The following is a 27,234-nucleotide window of genomic DNA, read 5'->3' on the forward strand; positions in this document are numbered from 1 at the left end:
CCTAACATTCTTGCTAATATCTTCCCACCTCAACGTAGAACCGGATCTATAGTTCCCCTTACCCTGAAATTTTTTTATAATGAGACCCAGATGGCGACCTCCTCTAACTATCCCAGGCTTAGAAGGAATGCCAGAGTCGTTCACTGGGGTGGGGAAACTAGACCCAGATTTAATAATGATTGCTTTCACCCCATGACTAGTCGCGGGATAGGTCAATATAACTTCCCGAATGGGCAAATGGCCAGAACACCAGGGCTATTTTGGCATAACACAAATAGGTGGGGCCAAAATACTCCGGGTTACGAAAATAGAGGCCAGGGAAATGGGTTCATGACCAGGCAGGGGAATGAACACTTTTTGATGCGACCCAATACCCCTCAACCCATGTGGAACTCAGTAGCAAATGGATGGGGTCAGGTGTCTACTCCTTTTGACTGGGGACTGGGAATGGGGAATAGATACGGAGTGTTGTCCGGTCTAAATGATTGCGACTGACATATAAAGGTTACAAACCAGGGGAAAGAGGCCATAGTCCAACAATTGGACCGGATCAGTCCAAGTATCAATGGCCTAGATCCCAATGAGTCCATCCTTCAAATAGTGCACGAAGACCGAACTATATCTTCGCCATATTTGCCCGACCATAGCTCGATTCAGGGCCAGGGCAGTGCTAACCCACATAGCCTACTGAATGTGGGATTTAATGAAGTAACCCAAACATCGCGAGAGCCTGAAGTGGCACTGGTGCGGCACCCAGAAACTATGACATCTATAGATTCCTGTAGACTAATAAGCTGGAACATAGCAGGGTTAAATGGTAAGCGTCAGGATAAAGCCTGGTCAAGCTTTGTTCTAGGCCACCACATTATTGCCCTTCAGGAAACTTGGGACACTTCTGATAAACTGTGGTGGGATGGGTTTATTAGCTTCACTAAAGCAGCCGTTCACAGTCGCATGGGGAGGGCCAAAGGAGGTCTTTTATTCCTGTTCTCCTTAGACTTAAAGGGAAGTTGCAAGCAGATTAGCACCGACTCCCCTAACATCCTGATGGTCGAAAGAGTGATTAATAACACTAGTAGGACTATTTACATACATTTTTATAATACAGGGAATAGTTATTATAGAGGCTGTAATATCACCGATTTAGATAATATTTTAAACTCGGTCAGTCAGAACAATACGTTTGATACAGACTATGTTTTATTAGGAGATTTTAATATTCATCCGTGCAATCAAAATTGCAGGAATCGTAGGAGAAGTAGTATTGAAGGGGATGATGAACCTGAGGGACCTCATTTCGAACATACCACTGAGGGAGAGGAGCTGGAGGATTTTCTCGCCAACTTTGACTTATATGAACCAGATGGTGGCATTAGACTGCCAACCTTCACTGGCATCCCTCAAGGTACAATCATTGATTATATATTCGTATCCCTAGGAATTCTTAACCGGGTTATCGTCTACCACACCACACAATTACATTTTAGTGACCATAATCCAGTAGAACTGGAGGTGGCGTGGGGAGGCAATATGGGACCATCCCCATTGAAAGTAACCGCCCACCCCCTGAGGACTACTGACCAAGGTAGGCGTATGAAATGGGCAAAGGTGGTCCCGGAAAAATTTTATGTTAAAAATTTCCCAAAGATTAAGGGGCAGGTCGAGGTATGTAATAATCCGCGCGCACAGGGCCAAGAAATTGTAGAGGCGTTCGAGGTAATATGTGGGCAGGTGTCACAGGACCTTTTAGCAAAAACAAATAAAGGATTCCCGGGAAAAAAGCGCTGGTTCGATTCAGAATGCTCAAAAGCACATAGACTATTACTGGCAGCCCTATAAAAACTCCAAGGGTAAAAGATGAGATCACCAGACTCAGGAAAGCTTATAAATTAGCAATAAAAAAATGAAAGGACACTATTAAACAAGAAGCATGGGAGGGCCTCCTTTCGGCGGCAGTCCTGAAGGATAGTAAAACATTTTGGGACATCATTAAACAGCCCCTCTTCTCAGATGACAATAATGATTCCATGGACTGCGTCATTCCTGATGAAAAGTGGTTATCTCACTTTAAAAATGTCTATGGGGACACTGTTGATGCAACTGATGATGCCTTGTTGTCAAACCCAGCCATCCGCCCCATCATCTTTAACCGAGATGAGGTGGAAAAAGCCATTATGTGCACCACAAAGCACAAGGCACGTGGCCCTGACGGTGTGCCTGCCGACTTTTTTATGTACTCCCCAAAACTGTGGGCTGAAGTTTTGGCAAATGTGTTCAATGCAGTTAATGGTAATCCTGCACCTGCATCATGGAACACCTCTACCATAGTTCCTATCTTTAAAAAAGGTCAGCGAGACGATCCAGGCTGCTATAGGCCCATATCCCTCCTGGACTTTTCAGTAAAAATTTTAGGCAGAGTTCTTCTAGCCAGGCTGAGGGACAACGTTGAGGGATGTGGTGGATTATCCGAAATCCAATACGGATTTAGGGAAAGAAAGGGGACTATTGAACAGTGTGTAAACCTACATTTGCTCATCGCTAAATACACTGTAGCCAAGGAGGGGTCCGTGTATCTTGCATTCATGGACCTCTCCTCGGCATTTGATCTGGTGAATAGGACAAAGTTGTGGTCCATCCTGCGGGAGATGGGTATCGATGAGGCTTTGGTTAACTTTATGGCCTCCCTGCACCAAGAACTCTTCTCGAGTGTACGTGTGACGAATGAGGGTAGGCGCACCGCCCTCTTTAGATCATTAAGGGGTGTGCGGCAGGGGTGCATTTTAGCCCCCTTGCTCTTTACCATCTACATTAATGGCCTGGGGTCACACCTAGGGGGGCAAGAAGCCGACGTCCCGCGCGTAGGAGCAATAAAGATCCCGGCGCTCCTATACGCGGATGACGCCGTGCTGATCGCCCGCACGGGAGTTGGCCTCCAGCGCCTTTTGAATGCTTTTGGCTCGTTTATGGAGCAATTAGATCTTAAAATAAATGTAGCCAAATCACACACAATGGTGTTGGGCCGAGAGTGTCGCAGGAAGAGAAATATAACATTCACATGCAGGGGGGACACGGTCTCTAGGGTACACACATTTCCATACTTAGGAATACTGTTTGACCAGAAAGGGTCCTGGGGTCCACAGGTTAGAGCTAAGAGGTTGGCCGTTATCCGATCATCGTCAGCACTCTTGAGTTTCGCTGGTAGGCTGGGGGCCAGGCCTATGGAAGCAATATTAAAAATCTACAATAGTAAATCTGTGGCCATTGCTTTATATGGTTCGGCATTGTGGGGATATGCTAATGTAGAACCAATCCAGAGAGCGGAGAATGGATTTATTAGAACCCTACTCTCTGTACCCCAGTCGACCCCAACGTATTCTATTCACAAAGAAGTCGGCTTACAGTTTCTTTCTGACAAGTTGAGCATGGCCCCTCTGATTTTATGGTTAAAAATGTGGATGAACGAAGAACTCCCACTAAATCATAAGATCATGCTCGACGTTCTGGCCCTTGATAAATCCAACAAGATCCCTTGGCTGGCCTATTTAGCTAGGGCTTTTTTAGACCTAGGCCGCCCGGAGCTTTTTACTTCCCCGGAGAATATTAGAATCCAAGATCTTGATTTTGTAAAAAAATCTTTCATGGGAAGGAAGGAAGCATGCCGTGAAGAACACGAACTAGTAAAACCGACAGTTAGGGATCATTGCCTGTTGGTCAGTTCGCCATCACTCGCACCATACCTTGGCTTCGTCACAATTCCCTTCCACAGGTTTCTTTTAACCAAATTTAGATTTAATTTGCTGCATTTTTACTTGGGTTCTTTTAGTAATTGGCAGAAGCCAGAATCAGCTCCGCGCTGTAGCTGTGACCAGTTTTCAGTTCAGGATACAATGCATTTTGTTATGTTTTGTGGGTTGTATTTAGAGCCAAGGAAAAAATTCTTGTTACCAATTCTTAAAGAAGCCGGCTTCACTCAGGTGAGACCGGCCTTGCTCTTCTTACAATTATTACCTAACCCCCACATTACTTTTTGCGTTGCTAAATTTCTGGTAGCCGCCTCAAGGGCGAAAGCTGTCTGCCAAGATTAGTTATCCATGTCAAATAACTTTTTTTAACCGTTTGTTACGATTTTAAAATTTGTTGTTAATACTTAATATTATATGTATCATGGAAATCCTGTATGAAATGTATTTTATCCCTTGTCTCTTTGTATGGTTTTTAAAAAAGCCGAATAAAGATATTTTGACTTGACAGATGGTAATATCATATTGATGGAGCCATCCATCAAATTTTCTTCATATTGACAGAAACCATCGCGACAGGAGTCCCTGCCAATTTAAAAAGATGTCCGCTGTACCATTGAACACGCCTAGATTTGGAGGACTGGGACTCTATCAGGGCGATGGAGTATTTTACTCTGTAGCCCTCACAGACTATAGACCATCCTCTGTGGTCTAAACCAGCCTGTCAGTCTTTTTTATGGAAGTCAAAATCCTTCAGCAGGGTAGGGCAGCTGACTGTATCCAACATCAAATCGGTGTTGGACGAGGTCCAGACGAAGCTGTTGATTTTGGTGGGAAATCTCTGAGTGGTTAAAGTATAATTTTGCGTCCAGAGAAGTCCTCTTACTGGTCAACTATTTTTGGCATCTTTGTACGGTCAAGGTTTCTACCTTCAGACCTGGTCTCTTTTTCACATCTCTGAATCCTCCAGCAGGGCAAGGGCCAAGTTCTGTGGGCTGTGTCCGATGAGGGATCCAGAAGGCCAGATACCTTCTTGCTGAGGTCCCACTGAAAGAGATTTGCTGTTGTGGAGGAACTCAGAGTAGGGGAAACCTGTTTCTTCAGCACACAGAAGTCGCACCTCTGGCAGATCAGTTTGCCAGATTTGTCCCTGTCCTCTGGAAGTTTTGAGGTCCCAAAATTTTCAAAGTCCCAGGTTTCCAGGAGTGATAGGAGATGTGCAGTTAGACACAGCCAAAGGTCCCAGGACCTCAGTATCAGCACTTGAAGGCCAAGACTTAATCCAGGAAATGCCACCAGCAGCATCCATGTCAGGTCCTGTTGGTACTTGTTAGCTGGGCACTTTAGGGAAAGCCTTCTTTTAATGTGTTGTGGCCCTTTTGCTCACAAAAGAGGTCACCCACCTGACTCTTGGAGTCCACTTAATCCGAGGTACAAGTGAGGACAGGGCCAGCCCTTCACGTCTCCTCACAGGTCTCAAATAGCAGCTGCGGTCAGTCTTCTGTTCATCCAAAGTTCCAAGGCGTTCTGAACAATGTGTCTTGGGGTGCCACATTCATACTTGCACAAGCATGTGTATGGGAGTTGTCTCCTTGCTCCTCCATGATCAATAGAATGAACATTCCCAGGGTAAACCTACCCACCTTTGCAGGAGTTCTTGTCTTCCCTAATGCAAACAATCCCAAAGTGCCCCTCACTTACTAAATCCAACCCTTTCCACTTGTGTAGGACCTTTGTGCCCACTCAGCGGTGTAGCTGGTATAATGAGAAGTCCCTCCTGTGTGGTCACTCCAAACCTGTTCTGGGACCATTTTCCCCCCAGTGGATGACTATACCTACCTGACTGGAAGGAAAAAGGAAGACGCCTATTTAGGTGTCATCTGACATCTGCTTGAGAAAGTGAAGGCCCCTTTCAAGTAATTTAAGATCCTGGGCACATCCCAACTGGTCTTTCTGCCAGGGGAAAAAACATTTTATTAATATTTCTCTGTAGGCCAGCCAGCCTTCCTACAGTAAAAATTGCTTTGTATTCAAGCCGCTGTAAGGACATGTTAACTTTAAATTCCTACATGTCCTAATTTTAAATAACATCCACCCTGCCGTGTGGGCTGCAAGGCCTACATAATGGTGACTTATTGTAAGAAATTCGATTATAAATTGAGGCGTGTGGCTACCCAGCCCAAGGAATAATCACATCCCGTGACAGGGGGAATCCTTAAAATCCCTAAAATTAACTTAAGCTCAACCCCCAGATAGCTATGGCTTACAGCAGACAGGCTTCACTAAGGGCAATGTGTAAAGAATTTAAGCAGTACCAAAACAGTAACAAAGCCAAATTATAACACTGTAAGCATCCCAAACTGAAGTAAGAAAATAGAGTAGAATTTTATAATCAAAATGACTACCAAATGACAAAACTTCAATAAGGGAAACCAGAGATATGAGTTCTAAACTCTTAGGTAGGAATAGTGCCAATAAGCATAAAATACCAATGATAATTAATTATCAAAGTAGTCTGTGACCTAGGCACAGTTTGACGCTGACTGCAATGGAGTTAGTCGGATACACCAACCAGGTTTTTCCTTATCAAACATTTTACCTTCAGATTGAAGTCCATTAAATACCATTCCAGCTTAGGAACACACTTCTAAAGCTCCCCAGGACCTCAGAGGAGGGCCTTAGAGACTCAAAGCCTGTCAAACAGAGGCCACACACATTCTAGGTCCAATCACTGCTGGACAGCTGCGCAGTTACAAAAAGAGGCCTCTTGTAGCCTGTTGTGTCCACTGTAGGTTTAACAGGAGTTTGAAATTTGGGGTCAACTTTGTAGTCCTGGTTACAAGAGAAAGCAAGTCCAGTCCTTTCAGGGGTTCTTCTCAGGTCATGGACAGGTTTATTCCTCTTCTGATCTTCCTCAGGTCCAAGAGTGTTCTGCCATTTGTTCCTGGAGGTGCCACATGTATTCCTGGTACGAGCTAATTGGTAGGAATGACTCCTGGCTAGACCCTAATCAATGGAGGATAAGTTCCCCGGACCATCCTAACCACTTTGGGCATTTTCAAGTTGGAGGATGTCTTCGGCCACACTAAACTTGGGCTCTGAGGCCTGGGGTGTGTGTAAAGGTTGCACTATAATCCTTCTACTGTTTTCCCATATCTAACTCTAAAATCCAGTTTAGGGCAGTCAGTGTTAAAAGGGGTAATTTGATAGGTGAAATTTGCAGTTTAAAACTTCAGCAACTAGGCTACAAAGGGTACAACTGCAGTCATGCTTCCTCTATCACTGTAGTGGATAGCACAATAGAAGCTGCAGTCTACTAGAGACATTTACCTTACAAGACCTCTGTACTCTATATATTGTATACTCTAGACTTGCAGGTAGGTTAAACATGCCAATCAGGGGTATGCCATTTTCACCATGTTGAAAAGTGGAGCACAGGTGCTTTATTACTGGTTAGCAGAGGTAAAGTGCAGAGTTATACAGCCACCAAAAATATAGGGTCCAGACAAAGGCAGAAAATCATGGGTGAGAATGCAGAAAGAGAAACTCCCTACACTTTTATTTTTTAAAGGACATTTTCTCATGTCAAAAAGGATCATTTTGACAGGTCCAGGGCCGTTTTTAAACTCCATTGTGGCCACAAGAATGCATTTTGTGCTAAGAAAATAGCCCAATCAAAGCCTTACAAAATAAGGTACTTGTAAAGAGGGTTGTGAACTCACTAGTTCACATCAGTAAAGAGTGAGGAAGCATGCAGCCCACTGTAACTCCTACTTCTCGTAGTGCCACTCCCTTGAAGAGCTGTCCCTTGGGAGGGAAATTGCACTGCCATTATTTGCTCCTGAACTCATTTCTGTCTCAGACCTGGAGAAAGAGATCCAGCATTACATAGTGCTGCCCTGTGACGTTGAATAGAAAATCTAGCCCTTGGAAGGCCGGCACTTGGCCATAGATGGGGAGGTAGACCTCCCCAGTTGCTAATGGCAGGATCAATCCTGTTATGGTTATTCTTAGAGCTCCTCAGCCTGGCATTCTATCTCCATGGTAGTGTCTCGTATGGAGAAAGGTATTATCAGTTGATGAAGAAATAAAAAAAGACTTTGAAACGTACCCGTGTATGTCCACCTATCACTGGCGACGAGCGATGCTTGCGGGGAAACAAGCCTGCCACCAACCAATGTTTCCTCTTTCCTTTCAACCCCCGGATAGACTTTCCTCTCCACTGCTTTCCTGTGACTAGAGAAGGGGCATTATTGTCCTGGAGATTTCCTATGGCAGCTGCTGTTATTCTGGTTTTTCGGTGAGTTAGGAGCCGCTTTTGAGCAGATTTCTATACTTTGCCAGATTTTGCCTTTCCTAACAGTTTTTGCCGCTCATGACTCTAGGAGTATCGACAGGCTGGCAACTGGAGTTGGTGGATCTGTTAATGAAGAAATAAAAAAAGACTTTGAAACTTACCAGTGTGAGTCCTCTTAACAAATCTCTAATCGCCTCTCCTGTTGTATGTGCTGATGTGTTCTGAGAACTACAGCTGTATTCCACATGCAATGTTCCTGGGAATAGCGGCTCAGAATTCTTCCTCTCATAAAGACGCCATCATCCTGAGCCAAACTGGAGCTTGTAGGAGAAGACAGGACATCTGGACTCCTTTCCCAGTGAGTAAGCATATCAGATCATCACCATACAACGACAATCACCACTTGTGCTGCTTTGGTACCTGGAGTCTGGCTCTCCTTACCATGTTTTCACCTTCTAAGAGTCCTGATGTCTGTCAACAAAAGCATGCACAAAAGACAGGTCCCTCAAGGATGTGAACAGGACTTGGTTTTGGGGTGGGTTGATAAAAAGCAAGGGGAGGTGGCTTTTAATAAATTATAATATATATATATATATATATATATATTCATAGTTTAGGTAGAGGTGAACAAACCACATAGTGTAAGGTTTTGGAGGAGTAAGGGCTTGTAAAAGTAAAACAAAAGCCAAAGAAAAGTGCAAAACAATAATAGCAGGCTATTTATGTTTTGCATTTTTTTAAAAAAGTTATTGAATCTTGATATATTTATGTGTAGCAGTAAAACTATTACCACTATATTAATCGATTTCCAGGATACATGTGTAATAGTTTGTGGTAACAGGTCACTATACATATTTCAGAACCCAATTACACCAACATTTTGCTGGTGAGCCTGGCAAACAATTGTTTCTGTGTAAGAAGCACCCATGGAAGTATTGCAAGTAATCTGTAAGTAAATTCACATACATTAACGTGCTGCGTGGAAGATGCAATCTTGGCTCCTACCTTTGCATCAAACAGAAGATTGCATGAAAATATGAGCTTCATTTTGCCACCACGCCCAGGGCTATCACAGGCTTTGTGGAGCTTGGGGTGAAACGTATGGTGTGGCTGCATACCTCTATGATAGCTCATCTGCCTCTGCCCAATGTCCCTGTCCCACCTGGTGCGTGCACCCTCTTCTTTCGTCCACAGCACACACTACGTCTTATAATCCTATTATCCCAAAGTTCCTCCCTTAAAACATGCCAGCCATGCTGATCTGTCCCAATCCTCGTTTACATCATTCTTTCGGAGTGCATTACAATTGCGTTACAATTGATAGATGCCACGGTGCTCCTCTATCAAAAGTGAACAGATTACTGGTGCAGTTATCAGCTGTTCCCGTCTTCCTCCAAAAATTGTCAGTGAGGGAAGAGAATGACGAATGAAAGCTGTCCCAGTGTCCTGTTCACAGCTGTGGGGCTGCCTTGGTTAGCAAAGGAACAAGCTTTGGCAAAGCCAAGAAAAACAGTGCAATTGATGAGTGTAAAGCTCTTTCTGGAACCAAACACAGGAGTTTAGTGTGTGATTTACAAGTCTGAATGGCAACTCTGTGGCCTTCTCTTGGATTTAGTTTGAGTGGAAACACAGTAATCAGCATAAGAACACACCTGCAGCACAAGTAAATAGGCACTTATGAAGCACAAAACAAGATGAGTTGGGTCCTGGTCCTATGTACATTATTAGACAAGGGAACTAAGCTTAACAAAAAGTCTAGCTTGAACAGGAAGCCAATGCCGATTTCTATTCATTGCCAACACTTAAGGCTTGGTTCAGGTGTGAGTGATAATTAAAATCCCTCCCATTTCAGGAGGAAGTTATCAATCCAGATGAAAATCCACTTGTGGCATTCCTCTCACCAAAACTGGATTTTATCTTTCACTGCTTCACTTTGTATATGTGATAAAGTAAGCTCTTCCGCACATTATAAGGATATTGTAAGTCACCATGGGATTATATAGAGGAACAAGGTTGAATGCTGAATTCCTTTGTAAGGTCATGGAGTTCTATGGTGACTTGCAATATACTTTTAGTGTCCAACAGAGGGTATTTTATTCCTTAAAATGCATGGCTACATGGTTATCCATCACCCGAAAAGTGTAAATCGTTAGCCTCCTGCTCTTTCATGTTGACATGTATAGTCACAAATATGTAGAATAAATGTACTGAAAAATTATACACAGTAGTGTGAAACTAGAAATTTGTGACATATTAAATGCAGTCTGTTAAAAAAAAAACTGTAACCTTTTAAGCCCTACTTTTTCTCAACCCTCGCTCCTTCCACTGAGCATGCGTAAACCAATGGTATTTAACCAATGTTGCAGACTGGTCCCTTTTTCATTTTTTCAGCATGGTCTCTATTGTTCTGCAAATCATGTACCTGTTCAGTTCTTCCTTGAAAAGGCCACGCAGACTGGCACTTTTCTGTCATCGTGGCAAGATATAAATATATTGCTAATTGTATTAAAGAGAGGCCCTTCCTACGCCATGGGAGTGGTTTTAATGTGGCAAAGCTGTTATTTCCAAAAAGCCTTTAGGACTTTTTGCCTGAACAGAAGATGCTTGGATTATTATAATGATCTTACCTGCTGAGACCTGTGCCCGTAGGTGACGTGTGGTAGTGAGTGTGCTCTGTAGACAACAATTGATTTACCTGCTCTGTTCCAAACGAGATGCAGAAATTTGGTGAAAGAAGCATCTGAAAAATACTCAAAGTACCAGTATTACATAAAAAGTGAGGTCCACCCATGTATATATGTGTCCATGTTTTGGTTTTTGTGTAGGACAGACTTAGCTGGAAAACCACGAAGAGATGTACAATGTTGAAGGGAAGGGAAACAATATAAGGTAAAATAGAAGTTGGGAGCAGTCTTTTTGGGTGCAGTCATTCAGAAGTGGACACTAGTGTTCCTTATTAACTGGGTGTAAGACATCTGGTTATTGGTTGAGGTGGGTAGAAGCCCAGCTCAGGCAACAAACACAATCCTTGCCAGGGTGAACCACAAATGTCACTAAATTAACCTGTGCTTAACCTTCTGGCAGTATGGCTCTAAAACCAGACCTAATGTAGAAGCACTGGGTAAAGTTTTTACGAAGCACACAAACATAACCTGAAACCATAACACAAGAAAAATTTAGAAAGATAGAGTACATTTTAATAACCAAAATAAGCAAAGTTATACCACAAAATCCACCAGTGGAATGGAGATATGCAGTATCCAATTTATAGGTAGTTATATCACCTAAAAACAAAAAGCACCACTCGCGGTCATCTAGTCGTGCTTTGCCAGGGGAAAGTCACAAGTTCAAGCTGATTACGATGGAGCATGGGCAAGATAGAGGGACCTGGTTAGTTTGACCGAAAATTTTACCTTCTCTTAGTCTGACGCACAGAGTCCAGTTCTCGGTGAAGGAAGCATCAAAGAGCAGGAGAGCGGCACCAATGGCTGTCACTGTAGTGCAAAAAGCAAGCCTGGTATCATGGACTTTCATTGCTGTAGCGTGAAGATTCAGTTGGGCATCACAGACGGTCATTGCTGGATCTTCTTGTTGGCGATCACTTAGGTCTGTTTCTGCTTCTTCTCCAAAATGCAGATCTCACGAGAGTAGGGTAGGGAATGATGACACGGAATATTTGTTGCTATACACTGATTAAAAATATAAAAACCTGAAAGTGCATATTGCACATGTTAAGGGACAAGACAACCGATAGAGACAAGTGAAGTAACAGAACCGTAAAAGCATGCATGAGACATCTAAGAAAATAGAATTATGTGCAAAACTATTTTATTGTTATGGTTTAAGTTGTAATAACAAGACTACGTATGAAATCCTTGTTCTTTTAGCTTTACTGATGAACTAACGAAAGTTTAAAACTGTGACTTAGTATTTCTATTGCCTTTCATTTTTAGTGCATTGTGAGTAGATTGCGGTGCAAAAACTTAGGGAAAGTAGTTTATTCCTGGCCCCTTGATATTCCTCTGTAATAAAATTGGTGTTCCGAGATTTTCATATTTAATTACTGTTTTTGTATCATTAGAGAAGCAATTTAGCATGGGTACGCATTGCTAATCTGGGACAAAATTTCTGGACTGCATTTTTAAAAATAGTAAAGGTGTTGCTGTGATCATGTAATATTTCAGGAACCATGAGACCTATATTCTTCATTTTAGTATAAAAATATAGGTTTTGGGTGGTCAAGAAGTCTTGTAGAGACAGAAATTAAATCCCCAGAGCAAACCTTTCACCATTTTCCAAAATAGGGGAAGAAGAGACACATATACCAATGAAAGACATAACAATGCATTTTAATGGTTTTATGTATACGCCAAACTATGTTTATGATCTGAATATGAAATAATGATGTTAATCACTTCTGTTTTAGACACTTTTCATAGTTCACTTTATTTATTTGTTTCGGCAATTGCTCTTGGCACATTTGCAGAATGTCCAACATTTGAGAAGAGCATATTGACAGGGATATCATTTTGTAGCACAGGTACATGTACATGTAGGTTCTGTGGATAGAGGCTTTCAAAATTGTGTAGGTTTTAGCACCCCATCAATATCTTCCTAACCAAATTCACACTGATCTTTCGCCACATGAGCCAAAACCTTTCCACATTTTCTGATAAGTAGAACCTTCTTTTAATGTGTCTACGCACAGAGTATGAAGTTGGGGAAAGGTCACTTAGTGGGACTGATCTCTTGAACTCACTGTATCGAAGATCGTTCAGCTCCAAGCTTTGTTTCAATTTTGCTCATAGTGTCATCACCTGTTAGAATATGTGCCTGGATAAGAACACCAGGTGTCTCTTGGTCAAGTTTCTTGTACAGAATTTGAAGCAGGATTAAGGGTCTTTTCTCGTCTGTTCCATAACGTATCCATAACTTTAACAATCCTTGACTTATGACATTGCAACAAATCTAAGCAGTGCAATAATAACATCTGTGACATTTGACAGTACAATGACTCAATGGGAACTATTTCAAATAGCCCACTCAACATGTAGCACAACATGAAGGTCAGCTTCCTCCAATTTTCTGTTAAGTTCTTGAACAATATGGCCATACCAATTGAATATATCTTTGCAGGCACCACCTCCTTATTGACAATAATTACACTTGCAATAATTGGAAATTCAGTGATCATTGAAGCATCAGCAATGTTTGGGCGAGTTAATATCTCCCAGTTCATCTTGTTCATTGCTGATGGCCAGAATGTATGAAGTTGCACAGGTATAGGTGTTGAATTTTTGTTGCAGGCAAGGTGATTTATTCCACTTGTAGACACTCATGTGATTCTCCATTTAAGGCTATAAGACATGTGTTTTCCTAAGCTGTATTCTTCCTTTAGCCTAATACAATGGACCCTGCAAATTTCTCCAAAAGTTGCTTTATTTGTATTGCATATACAACATTATGTATAACTAAGGACATTCTTTTTACCATTCACTATGACAGGATTTGGTGAGAAACTAACCTCTGAGCTCAAGGTCTGATACATTGTATTTTCTTGCTGTCGATAAACCTGTGAGAATAAAGTGAACAGTGTTTTCTCCTGGCAAGGATAAGAAAGTATGCTGGAGTTAGGTTAGGCCTGAGCAGAGTTTGTGGAGTTCTGCTATGTGGAGCTCTGCGAAGTGGCTTAAAAATTCCTCGGCCATACGCAAAGTTCCACGGGTGGACGGAGATTGCCGGGTGCCCATTGGTGTTGCCATATGCAACACGGAAAGCATCCTCGCATTAGACATTACACATGAACGGCCCCACGCGGTTTGCATGGGGGTGGTCATCTTGTTTTTCTACTCTCTGTTATGGTGCTGGGCCTAATTTACAATCCCTCTTTTATCCTCCCCTTCCTAACTTATCTACCCTCTTTTTATTTATTATATTAGTATGTCTTTGTGTATTGTTTTATTGTTTTTCGTGACTTTTTGTATTTTGTTTATTTTTCCGCTTACTGCCTTCTTTTCCTTGCTCATCTTTCTTTTCCCCACCCAGCGCCATGACAGAGGGTCATCTTCCTTGTGGGCGGGGCCGCTGCCCACGTGTGCAGCCCTCTTGCGTGGCCTGGATCATCGTTGCAATTAGCACAAGAGAACCTCCTGTAGGGAAAGAGGATACCATGGTGGCCTCTCTCAGCTGACTCCCATGGACTGGGATCTGTGTATTGAATTGCTACTGGAATTTCTGCTCCCTACCTCTTTGCCCCAGTGCAACTAGCATAAGCGGTGTGCACTCCGTCTTAGGGAGTGCTCTCTTGCTGCCCTCTTTTTGAGGCATATAGCCCCTGACTGCAACAAGCGCCTAATGCTGAATTTATCCTAGCGCACCCCGGGCTGGGACTGAGCGAATGCTCTGGTGCAGCACACCTCATTGTAAGGTAGGAGCAGCCTACCTGTGGGTCTTTGCGTGTGGATCTCCTCCATGCCGGTATCCCACAGAGAAGATTGCAGCTGCACGTTAGGCCCTGGCAGTCCTCAAATGCCTGCCTTTGATCAGGGAACACTCTGCAGGGTACTAATTTCAATTCCTGGATGTTGTTGGAGTCGACCTCTACTTGCCACTACTGCCCAAGGTTGGCTCCCTATTTGTTTTCACTAATTTTGTTTTTCGAATACTACGCTAGCATGACTCCTTTTTGGGCTTGCCAATGAGTAGGAAGAGAACCACTGGAGCGTCCTCTTCAATTTAAACTCTGTTTAAACTTCTCCATTGGTTCCCCCTGACATTATGTCCACCCGCACATCTTGCGTATCTACTGTGTTCGTTTGCAGATACTGCTGCATATGCCTATTAGTTGCTTTTAGCTATCTTACACCTTTGTTGGTTACCTGTTCAGGCTCTGTGTTTCCAAGTTGATGCTGTTATTTATTGTCTGCTTTGTGGTTTCTGCCTGCCCTAAGGTAATGCTGGTTTGGTTCTTTATCACATTTACGCGGAAACCTAGTATTGTATACCAACATCATAATTTTTGCACGTTTAATTTGTTTTTCTGTGTTTTTTGTTTGATTTGCTTACAAGACCTTGCAGGCATATGTGGAACACTCTGCCTAACACACCCTAACTTTGATCCCCTGTTGCATTCCCTGCGAGCAGCTTTCGTTGCTGGTATCTTTTCCCTACAAAACGATACTGCCTGCCTACCTTTGTTAGTTCTCTGTGCAGGCAATGTGTTTCCACATCGAGGATGTTATTTATTGGCTGCTCTGTGGCTTTTGCCTGCCCAAATTGATGCTGGTTTGGTTGCTTGAACACATTTATGCTGAAACCTGGTATTGTGCACTGACATCATTAATTTGTGCATTTAATGTGTTCTTCTGCGGTTACTGTTTCATTTTCTTATAGATTTTGCAGTCAATTGTGTCACACTCTGCCTACCTCACCCAAACATTGTTACCTGGGTGCATTCCCTGCTATTTTCTGTTGTTGCTGTTATTTATTTCCCTACAAGATGATTCTGCCTACCTTACCTCAATATTGATTCTTTGTGAATACACTGTGATCTCTTGCCGATGCTGTTAAATATTGACTACTGTGTGACCTTTACTTGTGCATGCACTTGGATCTCATGTCACTGCTGTTTTTATTGCCCATGCTGTAAGGCTATATTTCAATTCCGACATGATTTGTTGATATATTAACTTATTTTTTTTATATCAGAAGCTCCTTTGTCCTGGTCCTGCTTACTATTGTCCCCAATATGAGCATGTCTCATTGCCATAGGGCCCTTCCACCGCACTAACCAGGCCATTTAATCAACGTCAATACTTTTACTTCCTCTAGCATTACAGACACTGCCTTTGCTCCACTCGCTGTACCCCCCTTTAAAGGCCTGTCCTACACCTTATTCAGTGACCTCAACTTCTCAACCAACGAGTGTTCCAAATAGAGGAATGTTCTCTCTCCCTCTACTCAAAACAATCTCTCACACCCATAAACTTAGTATCATGCCCTCTGCGCTGTACCATGGAAACGCCACAATCGCCATACACAACAAGCATTGGCATAGCCAATAGGTCTCGCCTTTGGGACCTTATAAGTGTTTAGCCATGCAACACTTTATGTTGTTGCACCAAGGATATTGTGCTGGATAACTTCAGCACAATATCCTTGGTGCAACAACATCAACTGTTGCATCGCTAAACACTTATAAGGTACAAGGTTTAGCCATGCAACAGATGATGTTGTTGCACCAAGCATATTGTGCTGCGAAACTAAATATTTCTAAGGTTCCAAAAGCGAGACCTATTGGTTATAAATGCTTGTTTGAATTACACTTTGTGCACTTTCAAATCTCAGTAACTTCTTTTTTAGAAAGGTTACCCAGACCAATTATTTTAAGATTGTTTTCACCATAAGGCAGTAATTAAAATTTTTTGCAAGGTTTGTGATTTTATGTAGAGAAATTCAAAAAACTAAACTTTTTACATGAAATAATGTATGAATGTATTCTGTCACAGATGACAGAGCGTACTTTTGTAAAATTGGATTCCTGAGAACGTGCTCTCTTTGTCTGCAGAACAACCAAGTTGTGAAAAACAATACATTAGTACTCAGTATTTATATGGCCTCTTGATGCTGTAGACTGCTCCTGTGGTTCATCTCACTGGTGCCCTGACCCTTTCATCAAACCAGTGGATCTTGTGATTCGGGTGCTGTGTGAGTATCCTTGCCCCACATCTCCAGTGCTCGTTCTCTGTCCCTATCTTCCCCGCTCCAGTGTTCCAAGAACTCTGGCTTAGAGTGCCAAAGGGATACAACCCTTTTTCTTCTTCCTCACCCATACATTCACCTGCAGAGCCCAGGGTTGGGCAGAGTGTTTAGGACAATGGAACGTCTAGTTGCTCGCCTACAATTGTGTTTCTGTTTCTGCAAGGGCTTTAGGGAGGCAGGTGAATCAGGGTTTAAAGGATCAGCCTTTTTGGGGTGCCTATGGACAGTCCTTAGCGTTTTCGTTTTCCAGGTATCTGGGCCTGTTCTGACAGCACTCCATCTCTACCTCCAGACTGCCAGGGTGCTTTCAGGTTGGGATTTTGAAAAGAGCATGCCCACATTTAGTCAGGGTGTGGGAGAACATCTTCTTCATCAGCAGAAATGTTCTTCCCATGTGGAAACCATAAAAAGTGAATTATGCAAATTTGTGTTGCCCTTCTCTTGTGGAATTGCACACATGCTATAAATTCTGCATTGTTAATATGAATACATCTCAACACTGCAAAAAAACAATGGCTATGATTGCTTCCAGGTACAGCCGTGGAAATGTTGAGAATCCCAAAATAGTCCAAATAAGCCCACGGGGCACGTGTTGTACTCACGCTTTCTGAATTGGACCCCCAGAGGCCGGGTCCGTGGTACCTCCCGAATGGCGGCCCAGTAACGAATGATTCATCACAGATGCAGTAGCGCGAGACAGTTTCAGCTTCGTGTTCGGGTGGAGCGTTAGTTTTGTTTGCACGCATTGGAGAATGGAAGGAAGGGGCAATATTTCCATCATATCCCCTTCGGAGCTTATTATGTATAAAGATGCGAACAGATGTGCTGCGCGGCCTGGGTTCTACCGGAGCAGGGAGCTGGCTTCAAGGACATGTAAAAATAGCTGGATTGGCCGCGTGCTTGCCAGTTGACAAGGTGTGCGGTGTGACAAGTTAGCAGCTGTGACATTCACAACAATCAGAGGCTTCCACTGAGCTATCGGGAGAGGCAGGCATGGATGCCACCTGAGGTCCCTTTCATGGCCCCTCTCCTCATCTAGAGATGTAAATATGGGATAACAGTGCATAAATCAAGAGAACTCAAACACCCCCGTGAGAGAACATAGTCTGCAACTTATTAAAAACAAGCATTGGCCACGCTGCCATGAAAGTAACGCGACAGTGAAAGCAAAAGTGATTGCAGGGACGCGTTCTGTGTGGGGCGGGGAGGGGCAGAGCGAGGCGCTTGGGAGAATACTGTAAGGCTTTATGAGCCATGACAGAGGAAAGACAGATGGCGGCTGCGCACGTGCACGCACACGTAACTGCAAGCTTGAGGCCTGCAAAAGCCTCTGGTAGCACTTTGAAAACCAACTAACTAAATGTCTCAAAGAGCAGCGCATGCGCTGGCTCAGGCGAGACCTAAAAATGGCATCATACTTATCCAATAATCAGATCATAACCTAAATTCTTTTGCAGGATTATCCTGTCTCAAACACAAATTCGATGTGATCCCCTTTTCTACCTTAGTCAACTCCTTCTCCACTACTACACCTCCAGCCCACCATCCCCCCAGTCCCTCCCCTCTCCCTGGTTGGTCACCAATCTGTCTACAGACACCCCTGTTGACCTTCACACCACTCCCACTGCTGGAAACTACAATTTCCCCCTCCCCTTCTCAAGGATGCCACCACCACAAACATCCCCTACTCCCCACTCTTCCTCATCAGTCCTATGTCATCAGTCCTTACTCCATCACAGCCCCCGCACCAACACTCCCAGCAATAGGCCCCACTCTCCCACCACCAAGGCTCTGTTGGTAAACTCATGGATGCTAGCCCTCCTACTCACTCAGGGGCACTTCCACCCACCTACGGGAACCTCTTAGCTACACCTCCCATGATTCTATGCCCAACACTATTTACTCTAAACTGCATCTGATCTGAGCTGACATTCTTAAACTGTTTAATATCACCTTGAACATAAATGTCCCTCCCTCCCAACCCACCACCTGTCTAATAACACCCCCTCTGTCGCCAACCACTACAAGGACCGTACCCCTGCCTACGCTGAGAGTTCTCAGCCTTCCATTAAGACCATTCCCTTCCTCAGTCATTCCTCTCGACCAGATAGGCTAGACAGACAGCTATCAAACAATGATTTGCACAACCTCCTAAACTCTTATAACACTTCCCCTACCGCTCCCTTCCGTCCCTCTTCCACAATAAAGACTAACATCTCTCGTCCCCAGCCTCCAAAATTGAGACTATCATCTCTCACCTCTTCAGGTCATCCCGTCCTAAGACTATGTTTATAAACAAATGGAACCTCACCCCAGCTATCCTCTCCCAAATGCCCTCTAACATGGCTTCTTCTAACTCACCCCTGAAATGTGCACTACTAAACTGCCATTCTGCTGTGAAACATGCAACAGATATAGCTGGTCTTATCCTCGACCAGGACCTTGACATCCTCAAGCTCGTGGAAACCTGGTTAAATAATTCCTCCAGCCGCTCCTTGGATATCATGGTCCCTCCATGACATGGCATCATTAGGTTACACCACCCAAGATGCACCTGGGGTGGCTTAGCCTGTATTTACAGACCCTCACTCTCTTTCAAACAATCTACCAGTTCTTCTCTGCCCTCTTGTGGGTATCTTATGATTGACATCTTCACCACCAGCAATTCCAAATTCTCCCTCAACATGTTCTATCACCCCCCTGGTGGTAATTGCTCTTTAATTAAACAGATCATGGAGGTTATTACCTCCAACAAGGATAATCACACCAACCAAATCGTCCTTGGTGACTTCAAAATCGGTTGGAACAATATCAATGACCCGCTCGTAAATTGTTTCAAATTCTTCATCCATGAACTTAACCTCGCGCAAGCCTGCAACAGTCCAACTCATGAGAAAGGAGTGACACTTTACCTGATCATAGCTAACGAGAACACCTTGCTTGTTGACTCAATGCTCCCTTGAGATTGGGCTGACCATAACTGCATCACCTTCTCCCTAGATAAAAAAACAATCTCCTACAAGGGCCAACTTAAGAAAACCAAACAATGAACCCCTGACACCTGTTACATTAACCCACTCTCTCTATCTACTGCAAACTATAAGACCCTGATTACACTTCCCACCATGACAGAAGCCCAAGACCTCACTGATCACTACTTCAATTCTGTGTCAATCGGCATGGACACCATAGCCCCTAAGCAGCTAAACAGAATCCCATTCAAACAATACAACCTCTGGTTCAACACTGATCTTAATGAAGATCAGTGTCTCCATAGACATGCCGCAAGAGTATGGAGACACACCCCCTCCTTCGCCAACCTCATACTCCTTTGCCAAAGACATTAGACCTTAAATAGGCACATTAGGAACTCCAAAGCAGTGTTCTTTCTAAATCAACTCAACACCACTGCTAATAGACCCAAGAAACTATTCGAAATCATCAGAAAGGTATCCTGCTTCCTCAAGTAAAAAGCACCCCCTTACTGTGAAACTTGTGCCTTCCTTTTTGCTGACAAAACGTTGTTAATCACCAACCACATCCAGACTACAATTAGTCTTCTACCACCCCAACTCCTCCGACTCCCCCGAACAATGGACTAGTATGCTTGTCCAGGTAGCCACCTCTCCTCACCTAAAAATTATGCCTCCTGGTCTAGCTTCATAACCCTTGATGGCAACCTGAATCTTCTGACCTCCTTGAAATATTCTAACCACTTCATTGACCCACTCTCCTCAAAATGCGTCAGATTCCCCATCCTACAAAAAAAACCTCTGACCAGTCCGATCCTAAAAACTAGCATCCCATCTCCAACATCCTTACTCTGGCCAAACTCCAGAAAAAATGTGCTCACTTACAGCTTCTTAATCACATTGAACAATTCCAACTCCCCGATCAGTGCCAATCCGGCTTCCGATCCGGTCCAGCCCCGAAACGACCATGGTTCCTATTGTCGATAATGCCCTACGCTCGCTTGACCAGAATTAATTTTGCATCTTGATCCCTTTAGGTCAAGAGGCACCATCAATCATGCTACACTGCTAGACATTCATGAACAGAGGATGGGCCTCTCCGGCACTGTACTAAACTGTTTCTCCTCCTTTCTGCACAACAGGTCGCAGCATTTCCTAATTAATCGCACCTTCTCCAATCAGGCTAGACATCCCCTAGGGCTCTATTCTCACCTGACCCTGTTCCACCACTACATGTAGCCCCCAACAGATAACCTCACATGCTCCTGCATTTCCTACTATATGTATGCCAAGAACACCCAACTCTACATGAGAATAACCTCTGTCAAGGATATCCACACCCTCAATAATACTCTAACATTGGTTGAGTCGCCATCACCTCAAACTCAATGCCCTTAAAACTGAAAGTTTACTGATCGCTCCACCCACCTCCACCTCTAATGTAAAAAAAGGAATGCCCCTTCAATCTGCCTTAAATTGCACCCCACACATTGTTGACTCTACCAAATCCCTAGGTATCATCCTAGACAAAGACCTCTCCATGCATACATGCATACATATATCACTAAGCATGGGCAAAATTTGCGAATTCGCGTTCCGTGAATTCACGGATTTCCCCGCGAAATCGCAAAAAAAATCTGCGAATTCGCGAATTTTCACACTAAATCGCAGATTTTTTAGGGTTTTGCCCTGGAGTACTTTCTACTGGCTAATCCAGTAAGTACTCCCTCATTGGGTAAATGTATAGTGCTTTTACTACACTGCAGCTGCGTAAAGGGCCAGAAGATGTGTCTCCAGTGGCCACGTGTGCCTGTAACACAGGCACAGGCACACATGGTCACTGGAGACACATTTTCTGGCCCTTTACGCAGCTACAGTGTAGTAAAAGCACTATGGGGCAGATTTACAAGCCGCTTGCACCTCTTTTGCGCCACAGTTGTGTCACTTTTGTGACGCAGCGGCAGCACAAAAGATGCGCCATGGTGCTGGGTATTAACAACGTGACGCATCTGAGAGATGCGTCACGTTGTAAAGCCCTGCGCCATCAGGAGGCGTTCCGGCGCAGGGGAGGGCGTTCCTGCTCAGGAACGCCTCCTAAATGTGGCTGAGTGAAATCTACAAGATTTCACTCTGTCACTTTTAGGCCAATGCTGCGTCAAAACCCTGCGCCTGCTTGAAGCAGGCGCAAGGCTTGACGCAGCATTGGGGAGATAGGGCCCCCCAGAGCATTGCTGGAGCTGCGTCGCTTGCGACGCAGCTCCAGCAATGCGCTGCTTTTACGGCACAGATTCGTGACGCATCTGTGCCGTTTTTGCCACATGGTGCGCCTCATTGTAAATGCGGCGCACCATGGGTGGCGGAGCTGCGGTGCACAATAACTGCAGCATCCCTGGGGATGCGCCAGTTTTTGTAAATCTGCCCCTATACATTTAGCCAACGAGGGAGCACTTACTGATTAGACAGTAGAAAGTACTCCAGTTGAGTAGAGGTATTGCACAAAACGGTGGCATCTTCGTGGACAAACACACAGGGCGGGATTCATTCTGCCCCCTGTTAGACTCATTTTTTGTGCCCTTCTGCCCTCTATTAGACTCGTTTTTCCCTTGTATTACTGCCCTTCTGCCCTGTTAGACTCGTTTTTCCCTTTTTTTCTGCCCTTCTGCCCCCTGTTAGACTCGCGTTTTTGTGCCCTTCTGCCCTTTGTTAGACTAATTTTTCCCTTATTTTTCTGCCCTTCTGCCCTCTGTAAGACTCGTTTTTTGTGCCCTTCTGCCCTCTGTTAGACTCGTTTTTCCCTTGTTTTTCTGCCCTTCTTTCCTCTGTTAGACTGGTTTTGTGTGCCCTTCTGCCCTCTGTTAGACTCGTTTTTCCCTTGTTTTTCTGCCCTTCTGCCGTTTGTTAGACTGCTTTTTGTGCCTTTCTGCTCTCTGCATCACCACATCATCACTCAGCGCTACCCCAGCATCACTCAGCACAACCACATTATCCCTCAGCACCACCAAATTTTCACTCAGCACCACCACAGCCCCACTCAGCATCACCACAGCACCACTCAGCACCACCACAGCATCACTCAGCACCACCACACTATCACCCAGCACCACCACAGCACCACTCAGCACCACCACAGCATCACTCAGCACCACCACAGCACCACTCAGCGCCACCACAGCATCACTCAGCACCAACACAGCATCACTCAGCACCACCACATTATCACTCAGCACCACCACAGCACCCCTCAGCACCACCACAGCATCACTCAGCTCACCACAGCATCACTCAGCACCATCCCAGTATCACTTAGCATCACCACAGCACCACTCAGCATCACCACAGCACCACTCAGCACCACCGCTGCACCACTCAGCGCCACTCCAGCATCAATCTGCGCAACCATTTAACAACAACTGGTTCAAATATGTTCTCTCAATGTTTCAAGCTTTATTACAAATGTCACAAAAAGATGTTAATATTTCACTTCTGTTCTTGGATTTTCGTCACAATAAAATACACTGAACATAATCTTCACAAAAGTTATTTACAAAAGTTTAAGCTATTGCCATTATAAATTAAAATCACTTTTATTTAAGTATTCATTATTTAAAAAAATTAAAAGCCATTGTAATTTGTAATATCAATACATCTAAGTCACGTAAATACAAAACATGTTGCATTACAAATGCTATAGGTGTCACATTTGCGAGAGTTATAACTATTGGCATTCTAAATGACAAAGCTAGAGAGGCAAGATGGCGCCTGCACGACAGGCGTACGTGTGAGGTGCTCCGTGTTTGGGCGATCCGAACGAATACCACATTGGAGCCCCAGCTGCTGGTTTTTTGCCGTCAACACTTCTGGATGGTGCTTAGGACTGTTGTGGCGTTGTGAAGGAGCGGGCGTTAGTGCAAGCCGCGGCCGCGGCGGACCGTAAATAGTGTGCTCCGGTGCCTGCCGATCCTGGGAGGTGCCGCGGATGAGACGCAGCTGAGACGCCGAGACGCTGAGAGGAGGAGGCGAGGCGAGTGTGCCGAGAGAAGCAAGGTGGGGCAGACGAGCGGTTTCTACAACGGCGTTCGGAAACGCCAGAACTAGGGAGAGAGATCGGAAATTGAGCAAATGCCAAATACCAAACTAAATACACATAAAAAGCGGAGGATACTGAGACGTTATCTGCTACCAGCCATCAGCGAGTTTAAAATCCGGCAATTGAAGGTGAGCTGAAACGAAAAAAGGCTGGTGTAATAGCTGAAACAAAATTGTGCTAATACTGTGCTAATACTGACATTGGAAGTGGCGTTACTGACACTATTTAATGGCAAGATACTTTCGGAATTGGGAATAGTGCTATACCGTTGCTCATTGTACTCTGGCTACTAACCTTAAATTGAGAGATTGAAAGATTGAAAGACAGAAACTCTCTCTTTTGTCAAGCACCTCTCTGTGTTTAGTAATCAATCTATTATGGGTCCTAAAACAGCCCGCGGAGGAAAAACAAGACCTAGTGGTGAGAGCCAGATTGGGACACGGGCTGCCCTTTCAGCAAAGTCAAAACAAAATGGGAGTAATGATGATCTTGATGTTAGTCAAACAGGTACTCCGAAAATACCGCAAATGTTTAATACTAAAACAAAAAATCCAATGGTAAAGACCTTGTCAGCCGGAGGTGGGGGTGATAAAAATAAAAATAAAATCATTGATGATCTGGAGGTTTTAGACACTGAAAATGATCAAGATAAGACCTTGGTGGAAGCACTTGAACAGCTAGCAGCCTCTCTAGTAGTTTCTCCAGCAGCCTCACCTGGTTTTTCTACATCACAAATAACTATGGCTCTTGATCCTATTATTGACGGTGCCGCTGATGCCGACACCGATGCTGAGGTGGATCCCTTTAGGATTGAAGGGGCAGAAGGTGATCCAATCAGTAGCAAGGATAGCAAATTTTATTCACTTTCAGAACACTCTGAGGGCTCCGATTTGGAGGGCGACTTAGACGATGAAGTGGAGACTTCCTCTTTGGAAAATATTAGCAAGGAAGCTTCTTTTATCGCTACAGCTAATCTACAAGTGGACAGTAATTGGAGTGAGGAAATATCCAATGGAGATACGACTACAATAGATCAAGAGGCTATATTGGACCAATGCCGCCAAGAAGATCAAGCAAGCTCCGCTGAACAAATTAGCTTCAGCCCTGGGATTTCAAGTCAAGCCCCAATAGACATTATTTTGAAAGCCATCTCAGATCACCGCCTAGAGGCTAAAGCCGAACATTTGAAAACACATAATGCTTGCAAAAAACTTCAAAACACTGTGCGACGGCTGGCGAAATCATGTAATGATTTTACGGATAGAATGGTAGAAGCAGAAGGACATATCTCTTCATTGGAAGATCAAGTAACACATAATAAAACCGACATCGACAGCATAAAGGCTCAGAAAGATGACGTGAATATAAAATTGGTTGATTTGGAGAACCGGTTACGCCGTAACAATTTGCGAGTTTTGGGTGTACCTGAAGGGCGTGAGGGACAGGACATGCGACAGTTTGTGGTCGAACTTTTTGAAGAAGCTTTTCCGGAGGTTAACGACTGGCAGTGGTCTCATGAGATTCAAAGGGCACATCGCTTTCCATTTCGCAAGCAAACAATACGGGGTAACCAAAGTCATCAATACCCCTGTGCAATTTTGATATCTCTAAATAACTTTCTGGCAAGACAAAAAGTATATGATCTTGCAAGACCGGATAAAAAGCGCTCTGGGAAGGGTATCGAATTTTTTGTACGCCCTGATTACTGCCATGCCACCATAGAAAATCGCTGGCGATTGCGCCAGCTGATTGCTCCATTTCAAAAGAAGGGCGCTCAACTTTTTCTCCTTCAACCATCTACATTAAAGACTGTATATAAAGGGCAGAATCGGTTCTTTACAACTGAGGCTCCAGCGAAGGAATATTTGAACTCTTTAGCATGAGAAAAAAGTTATAAACTTTGAATATATATCTGTCTGTATGGTTTACACCTCATGCTTTTTTTCTTATAGGTTAACGGATACGCCCAAACTTGAGACGTGATCTCACACACATCAACGGGGCGATAGGCCCCTTTGCCTTAGTTTTGGGGGAGGGTCACAGGTGGTGGGTCCGGGGGAGTACGGGGGGTGTGCAGGGGAGAAAAAGGGGAAAAATTCAGTCAAAGCCATAGAATGTTTAGTCTAAATATACTGTTTTTTTCTTTTTGGGTGCAATTGTGTAAGGAACCTATTTAGTAGCCATGGCTAGTTGTAATCTGCGCATGTGCTCATTTAATGTATGCGGCCTCAATAATATTCACAAGCGAAAACGTGTGATGCCTGAGATCCGTCTGATTCAACCAGATATAATATGTCTCCAGGAGACGCATATACCATGGTCAAATAGAAAAGTTCTGAACGATCTTGGGTATATAATACTGGCGGCCTCACAACAGTCTACTATGAATCGAGGAGTGGCTATATTGGGGCGACAATCCATAGTAGCAACAGCAAAAATCAAAGTGGATAGTCTGGGACGTTGGGCAATTGCTGAATGTGTCATAGGGAATGCTGTTGCTACTATATGTACAGTATATGGATCTAATATCGATGACACTGCAGTGATAACATTTTTGAATGTAGAGTTGGCTTTATGGGGTACTCCATTATTTCTACTTGGTGATTTTAATATTCATGGGGAGTTGAATACTTGGGACTGGAGGTTTAGTCGATACTTAGGTAGGAAGCCCAAAGTATTTAAAGAACTACGGCAACTACTACGTCAACATGGTTTGATTGATGGGTGGCCTTTGGCAAATCCAAGTATCCTGGCTTTACTTTTTTTTCTTCATCTCACAAGAAATTTGTGCATCTTGATTATATTTTTGTACCTCGGTATATGGCAGAAGGATCCCCAATGTCTGTAAAGCCACGTATTATATCAGATCATGCTCCGATTGTTAAAGACATGCCCCTGCTTAAAATCCAGCGTATAAAAAGGTCTTTTACATTTAATAAGAAACTTCTCTCAGATGAAATCTATTTGCAACAAGTTTCAGAATGGGCTCAGCAGTATTTTGATCTTAATAGGGGCTCTACCTCCTATGCAATGGTATGGGATTGCTTTAAGGCAGGTTTACGGGGTGAAACTTGTAGCTACGGCTGGAGTCTTCAACAGGAAGGAAAAAACAAAATGGCGCAACTTTTAGCAGGATTTAACAAATGCAGAACATGATTTAACACTCGATATTAGTTTACACCGAGATAGTAGTGCCACACAAGACAAAGTTGCCAAATGCAAGGCTAAGATTAATGGGGTGTGGAGCCAGGAGATAGCAAGCCAATATAAATGTCATCGTGCTGAGAGATATGAATATGGGGAGAACATGGGAAGATGTCTAGCTCAATGAATGCGGGGGCGTCAGACACCACAGCGTATAACATCCATAGAAAATAG

The sequence above is a fragment of the Lissotriton vulgaris genome, chromosome 6 (assembly GCF_964263255.1).
Source record: "Lissotriton vulgaris chromosome 6, aLisVul1.2, whole genome shotgun sequence".
NCBI lineage: Eukaryota > Metazoa > Chordata > Amphibia > Caudata > Salamandridae > Lissotriton > Lissotriton vulgaris.